The sequence below is a fragment of the Moschus berezovskii genome, chromosome 9, assembly GCF_049115385.1.
Source record: "Moschus berezovskii isolate FMDL1 chromosome 9, NW_MosBer_1.0, whole genome shotgun sequence".
Classification (NCBI taxonomy): Eukaryota; Metazoa; Chordata; class Mammalia; order Artiodactyla; family Moschidae; genus Moschus; species Moschus berezovskii.
The window spans coordinates 48,971,798-48,980,218 of NC_142468.1; positions in this window are offsets into that span (position 1 = coordinate 48,971,798).

Below are 8,421 nucleotides of genomic sequence, written 5' to 3' on the forward strand. Positions count from 1 at the left end.
AAGCGTCTTTTAATTTCATGGCTGCAATCAGCATCTGCAGTGATTTTGGAGCCCCAAAAAATAAAGTCTGACACTGTTTCCACTGTTTTTCCATCTATTTCCCATGAAGTGATGGGACCAGATGCCATGATCTTTTTCTGAATGTTGAGCTTCAAGCCAACCTTTTCACTCTCCTCTTTCACTTTCATCAAGAGGCTTTTGAGTTCCTCTTCACTTTCTGCCATAAGGGTAGTGTCATCTGCATATCTGAGGTTCTTGATATTTCTCCCGGCAATCTTGATTCCAGCTTGTGCTTCTTCCAGCCCAGCGTTCCTCATGATGTACTCTGCATATAAGTTAAATAAGCAAGGTGACAATATACAACCTTGACGTACACCTTTTCCTATTTGGAACCAGTCTGTTGTTCCATGTCCAGTTCTAACTGTTGCTTCCTGACCTGCATACAGGTTTCTCAAGAGGCAGGTCAGGTGGTCTGGGATTCCCATCTCTTTCAGAATGTTCCACAGTTTGTTGTGATCCACACAGTCAAAGGCTTTGGCATAGTCAATGAAGCAGAAATAGACGTTTTTCTGAAACTCTCTTGCTTTCTCCATGATCCAGCGGATGTTGGCAATTTGATCTCTGGTGCCTCTGCCTTTTCTAAAACCTGCTTGAACATCTGCGAGTTCACGGTTTACATACTGCTGAAGCCTGGCTTGGAGAATTTTGAGCATGACTTTACTAGCGTGTGAGATGATTGCAATTGTGCGGTAGTTTGAGCATTCTTTGGCATTGCCTTTCTTTGGGATTGGAATGAAGACTGACCTCTTCCAGTCCTGTGGCCACTGCTGAGTTTTCCAAATCTGCTGGCATATTGAGTGCAGCACTTTCACAGCATCATCTTTCAAGACTTGAAATAACTCAACTGGAATTCCATCACCACCACTAGCTTTGTTCGTAGTGATGCTTTCTAAGGCCCACTTGACTTCACATTCCAAGATGTCTGGCTCTAGGTCAGTGATCACGTTATCGTGACTATCTTGGTTGTGAAGATCTTTTTTGTACAGTTCTTCTGTGTATTCCTGCCACCTCTTCTTAATATCTTCTGCTTCTGTTAGGTCCATACCATTTCTGTCCTTTATCGAGCCCATCTTTGCATGAAATGTTCCCTTGGAATCTCTAATTTTCTTGAAGAGGTCTCTTGTTTTTCCTATTCTGTTGTTTTCCTCTATTTCTTTGCATTGATCACTGAGGAAGTCTTTCTTATCTCTTCTTGCTATTCTTTGGAACTCTGCATTCAGATGCTTATATCTTTCCTTTCCTCCTTTGCTTTTCGCCTCTCTTCTTTTCACAGCTATTTGTAAGGCCTCCTCAGACAGCCATTTCGCTCTTCTGCATTTCTTTTCCATGGGGATGGTCTTGGTCCCTGTCTCCTGTACAATGTCACGAACCTCCGTCCAGAGTTCATCAGGCACTCTATCAATCAGATCTAGTCCCTTAAATCTATTTCTCACTTCCACTGTATAATCATAAAGGATTTGAGGTCATATCTGAATGGTCTAGTGGTTTTCCCTACTTTCTTCAATTTAAGTCTGAATTTCGCAATAAGGAGTTCATGATCTGAGCCACAGTCAGCTCCTGGTCTTGTTTTCGCTAACTGTATACAGCTTCTCCATCTTTGGTTGCAAAGAATATAATCAATCTGATTTCGGTGTTGACCATCTGGTGATGTCCATGTGTAGAGTCTTCTCTTGTGTTGTTGGAAGAGGGTGTTTGCTATGACCAGTGCATTCTCTTGGCAAAACTCTATTAGCCTTTGCCCTGCTTCATTCCATGCTCCAAGGCCAAATTTGCCAGTTACTCCAGGTGTTTCTTAACTTCCTACTTTTGCGTTCCAGTCCCCTATAATGAAAAGGACATCTTCTAGCCAGTCCTTAACTTATTTAAACAGTCTTTGTTTTCAGTGTTGTGCTAAAATATGATGATCTTTGTACATACATATTTCAGCACAAGATTATTTCTTCGACTGTATTTCTTAAGATTTCTGGGTCAAAATTGGGGGGAGATGATTTTTTAATGTCCTTGCACCAGTTTCCATTTGAGACTAGTGTCAGCCTTTATACCTCGGACATTCTCTCCCACACTGTGCCTTGAATTGAGAGGTTTATTTCTCTATTTTCTATATCCTATGATATCCACATATTGTCCACATTAGCGCCTGGCACATAATAGCTGCTCAGTGTCCACTGACTGGATACATGAAAGAATGGCAGCTAAAATTTCAAACTGCTTGCAAAATGCTCCTTTGAAACATCCAAAAGGAGCACATTTAAGGTTGATTCCGAAGTAAAAAATAGGCTGTAAATGTATTTTGACTTCAGAGAAGGAAGGGTATTAAGAGGCATATTAAAAGTTCAAGACCTGAACATTTCAGTTTCAAGTTTGCAGTAGGAATAAAGAGATTTTGGTGATGGATATTATGAATTATTTATTAAGTCTCCCCAGCTCTGTTGCTTCTTTAGAAGATAATACCTACTCACTGCCTCATGATTTTACAGCTTCCTTACTGGGAAGAAAATAATAATACTGAAAGTTGTCTTTGATTATTTTTTTAAATCAAGACTAAGAAATCTGGGACATCACTGGTATAAGACTCTGCACTCCCCAATGCAGGGGGCCTGGGCTCGATCCCTGGTCAGAGAACTAGATCCTGCATGCTGCAACTAAGTGCTCACATGATGTAAAAAGATCCTGCATGCCACAACGAAAGACTGAAGATTCCACATGCTGCAACTAAGACCCGACAAAGTCAAATAAATACTAAAAATTAAAATATATATATATATGGAAGATGCCACTGTGACTAAATGTTCGTGTCTCGTGATGAAAACATTCCAAAATGAGTTTGAATAGTTCGTCTGCATTAACACTTTGTACCTATTTATATCTAACTAGCGGACCTTAAACCCAAAAGTGACTGGGAAGCTATGCCTTGGAAGAAACACAAATGAAAAGTAAAGAACACGGTGAGGGCCACATTTAGGAGTCAAGAAGTCCTAGCCAGGCCATTCATAACGGTGAGAATTAAAGAAGATAAAATATGTAGATCCTGGCAAATGGACATGCCATCCTCACTGCTTAATTCCAAGGTCACATCTTTCCAGACAGAATATTAATCAAACTCTGATTTTAAAAAATGATTATCTCAGGGCCCCAATTTGTTTTAAAACTCAAGAAAAATCCAGTTCACTATCATAGTGGAGTCATGAGGTACTTGGAAAATTACATAATTGCTGTTGACACTATATACATATCATGCTAAAAATGTTTCCTTCTGATTTTTGGCTCAGTTTATCCAATTCCTTCACATGAAAGACTGGATTGTTTGAGACCATGCTTTTTCTTAATGTACACATGTAGTACAATAGTCATCCCTCAGCATCAATGGGAGATCGGTTCCAAGAGTACGGATACCAAAATGAGCATACGCTGAAAGTCCCATGGTCAGCCCTCTGTATTTGCAGATTCTGCATCCATGGAGTCAACCAATCACAGGCTGTAAACACAGTACTCAATCCACAGTTGTTTGAGTCCACAGATGTGGACCCCATAGATACAGAGAGCCAACTCTTTTGGAAAAAATGTCTAGGTACTACAAAAAATGTCTAGGTATTCAAACCTGAGTTATTCAAGGGTAAACTGCATATATAAACTTTCCTCTTTCAAATGCTTTTGCTGCATCTCATTTAAGTTTTGTTGTTTTCCATTTTGTCTCAAAATATTTTTATTTCCCCATAATTTCTTATTTGACCCATTGATTGTTCTGGAGCATGCTGTTTAATTTTCTTTTATTTGTGGGGTTGTTTCCCCTAGTTTTCTTCTTGGAACTGATTCCTAGTTTCATATCATTGAGGATGGAAAGGAAGTTTGATATATTTTTAATATTTTTTCCTTCAGTAGTTACACTGTAACTGCTTGGACTGCTACACTAATTTTTGAATTAAAAAAAAACCTTCATTTCATTCAACTTGTTGTCTGAATTACATTCACTGTGGGAAAGATGATCACCTGTTAGTCCGAGAAGAACTGGTAAGAAAAAGTGTCCATTCTAGAGTCACAAGTTAAACTACTTCATGAAATCTACTCTCTTCTCCAGGACATTTTCTTTCACTGCTAGATTTTTTTCCGTAATGAATAAACGTATGTATACTGGGCACCTCATAGCTTCCCTCATAGTTTAGTTGGTAAAAGAATCTGCCTGCAATCAAGGAGACCTGGATCGATTCCTGGGTTGGGAAGATTCCCTGGAGAAGGAAATGGCAACCCACTCCAGTATTCTTGCCTGGAGAATCCCACGGACAGAGGAGCCTGGCGGGCTACAGTCCATAGGTTCGCAAGTGTCAGACACGACTTAGTGACTAAAGAGAGAGAAATACTGGGCACCAATATGCTAGATGTGGTTTAAAATTTCAGCTAGTGGTTGTCAGAGCTTAAATTTGAGTTCTGCTACTTGTTCAGTTCAGTTCAGTCGCTCAGTCGTGTCCGACTCTTTGCGACCCCATGAATCACAGCACGCCAGGCCTCCCTGTCCATCATGAACTCCTGGAGTTCACTCAAACTCATGTCCATCGAGTCGGTGATGCCATCCAGCCATCTCATTCTCTGTCGTCCCCGTCTCCTCCCACCCCCAATCCTTCCCAGCATCAGAGTCTTTTTCAGTGAGTCAACTCATCGCATGAGGTGGCCAAAGTATTGGAATTTCAGCTTTATCATCAGTCCTTCCAATGAACACCCAGGATTGATCTCCTTTAGAATGGACTGGCTGGATCTCCTTGCAGTCCAGGGGACTCTCAAGAGTCTAGTGACAAACATATGGATGAAGCTATTGAGTTTCATATTCTCATGTTCCTCATTTGCAAAATGAAGACTAACTTAAAGGGTTATGAATATTATGAGAGAATATATGCAATATAGCTGGCTATAATAATTCCTGTATCACTGAGTTATCACAACTCTGGAACAAGGTGGTACTACCTCTTGGCAAACATGTGATCAAAGGAACTGAGAGGTTAGGACCTGGATACTTTCTCCTTTGAGATATTTTCCCCTACATACAGTGGAATATACAGTGGAAATAAATGTATCTTCCGGAAATGGGGAAACCGTGTCTCTAAAAAAATCAAAAAGCTACTAGCAGTGATGTTTTGGCAGCACAAAGAATCTGAAAAGATGATGAGAAATGAAGTGGACAGCAATGTAGTTTAACACTGTATGAGTCTGCTTATCGTTTACTTTTAAATGAAGAGTCCTTTTAATCAGGTAGACTGCCTTTTACTACTTGCTCACTGTCTATACAACATTCTCTGATATCAGAAGAGCTAATATGAAACTATCATTAAATGTACAACTCACTGACTAGAATGGCATACTTTTCATTGCTGTTCTTCTTAAGACTCCACAGCTTGGTGTCAAACCAAACACACACACACACACACACACACACACACAGGAATATATCAAACAAATCAATTATTTAAAGCTGGCATTCTGAAAGCAAAGAGTCGGACATGACAGAGCAACTGAAACAGCAAATTCTGAAAACAAAGAGTTCCTCAAAATGCTAAGGGATCAGTCTCCTAGGGAGACTAAGCAAGGGATCAGTTGGTTAATTACCGTTAAAGAAACAGTAACAAATTTACCCCAATTAATTGTCCTTACTTCCTGAGGCTCTGTGGTTCCTGAAGTAAGGCACTACTTCTATCAGCGAAGCAAGTTTCCACACAAAATATTCTTAAGAAACCTGCCAAAACCATGGCTTATGATCAGATCTTCCTGGGATTTCTTGACATGTGAATGCTCTAGCCAGACCCAGAAATGGAGGACAGTGTAATACCACTAGAAGATTAGCCCTAAGCAGCAAAGTCAGTTTTGCAACACAAGGCAAGCACTGTTGTTCAGCAAATCTTCCCAACAGTGCAGATAAAATTAATGTCAATATCACAATGTGTCTTTCTGCTATTAATTTATTCTTTATATCTTCCAAGTTACTAGCTATCTTAAAAACAAACTGAAGGAAACCTAGCAAATGGCAACATTTAGTCATATTTATTGAGCATCTTCAATACAACAGGTACCTAATATGTGCCTTGTATAAAAAACAGTCCCTGCACTCTTAAGGGATTATGATAGAAATGGGTTGCCCAGACTTGCTGGAGAAAAATGAAGATGTCTATTGATCAAGACTTTTGGTTACAAATGCTGGCAAAAGGAATTTATTGGCAGGATCAAACAGAAGTCACAGAATCAGTGAGGGCCTAGAGAATCAGTTCAGATAACCAGTACCCGATGGAAGGTCATGTAGTAGAAACATCACCTCCAACCTGTGCATAACAGTTTGAATTAAGATATAAAACCTAGGGAGAGTGTTTAAGCAGGAGAGCTTAAGTTAGAGGCTCACCCATAGCACCAGAAACTAGAGATTGCTATTAACACACTCAGAATGTAAGATAAGAAAAAAGTCTCTCCTTTAAAAAGAAATTCCAACAACAAAAGTTCAAATCAACATGAGGCTGAGGGTTTCCTTGGTGGCTTAGTGGTAAAGAATTCGCCTGCCAATGCAAGAGACACGTGTTTGATCCCCAATCCAGGAAAGATCCTACATGTCACGGACTAACTGAGCCTATGTGCCCCTACTATCGAGCCTGTGCTTTACAGCCAGTAAGCCACAACTACTGAAGCCTGAGCACCCTGGAGCTCATGCTCTGCAACAAGAGAAGCCGCCGCAACCAGAAGCCCACGCACCACAACCAGATGGTAGTCCCCGCTCAGCACAACTACAGAAAAGCCTGCACAGCAACGAAGAACCAACAAAGCCAAAAATAAGTAAATAAATAAAATTATACACACACACACACACACACACACAAAAGCCATGAGGCTAATATACTCAGTATAAACACATACAGGGTAAAAGTTGTGGATTAGCTTTTCCACTCTGCTATTTGTATCAATAGATGCTTTAGAAAATTCTTCCTGTAGCCTTTAAAATTGATTTTTTTATATATTTTCCCCTATTTTTTCAACACTCTTATTTCAGCAGGCTGCTAAGTTAATTTTTACAAAGTGCAGTCTTCATTCAATATTAAAATTTACACCGAGTGACTGAAGTCTGATTTTTTTCCCCCAGATCTCCATTTAAAATGTAAGCTAAAGGACAGAGGGAAAAAATAACTTCTATCATTAAATATAAGATTTAATTTAGCTCTTAAAATTAGCTCTTAAGATTATGGGTGATTATTTTTTTAAACTAATGCTGATGAACCAGAAATGTATTTCTCCCTCCCAATCTTCACAGCAGAGGATGTTTGGGCAATGAGCTGCTCTTAATAAATGAACATGCCAATTGACATAAAGGCTAAAATTAACCTTCTAAATCATGTCCCTCTGTAGACCAAGTACACTGCACTCAACTGAGAACAGCTATCCCCAAATCCTAAGACCCTCCATCTTTTTCCCAAGTCAAATCCCTTTGCTGTTATTGAATTTTGTATAGTCACTCACCCAATCCTAACATTTTAACAGTAGCTTACCATGGTGGCGGCCTTGAAATGACTATTTTAGATTTATTAACTAAAGGAAAGGAAAGTTAGTCACACAGTCATGTCTGACTCTTTGCAATCCCATGGACTGAAGCCTGCCAGGTCCTCTGTCCATGGAATTCTCCAGGCAAGAGTACTGGAGTGGGTTGCCATTCCCTTCTCCAGGGGCTGTTCCCGACCCAGGGATTGAACATAGGTCTCCTGCATTGCAGGCAGATTCTTTACCAACTGAGCTGCTGCTGCTGCTAAGTCACTTCAGTAGTGTCCGACTCTGTGTGACCCCATAGACGGAAGCCCACCAGGCTCCCCCGTCCCTGGGATTCTCCAGGCAAGAACGCTGGAGCGGATTGCCATTTCCTTCTCCAATGTGTGAAAGTGAAAAGTGAAAGTGAAGTCGCTCAGTCGCGTCTGACCCCTAGCGACCCCACGGACTGCAGCCCACCAGGCTGCTCCATCCATGGGATTTTCTAGGCAAGAGTACTGGAGTGGCTTGCCAACCAACTGAGCTGCTAGGGGCTAATTAGGTTCTCATAAAAATCCTGAGGGATTATCATCTCCATTTTTTTTTTCTAGATGAAGAAACCAAAGCACAGTTAAGTCAGTGTTACAGCCATCACCTGGACTTGTGAAGACGGGATCTGAGAGGTTCTGAATAAATCCCTTCTATATAAATGCAGGGCAGTGCTGGAAACAGACTGGTAAGGACACAGATCCCACCTCTTTCATCCTCTGTTCCACGCTATGAAGGGGCAAGTTACCTACACCTAAGATTTTGCCATTTATAAACTAGAATAATGATGACTGCTTCACAAGATATGGGCTGCTGCTGCTGCTAAGTCACTTC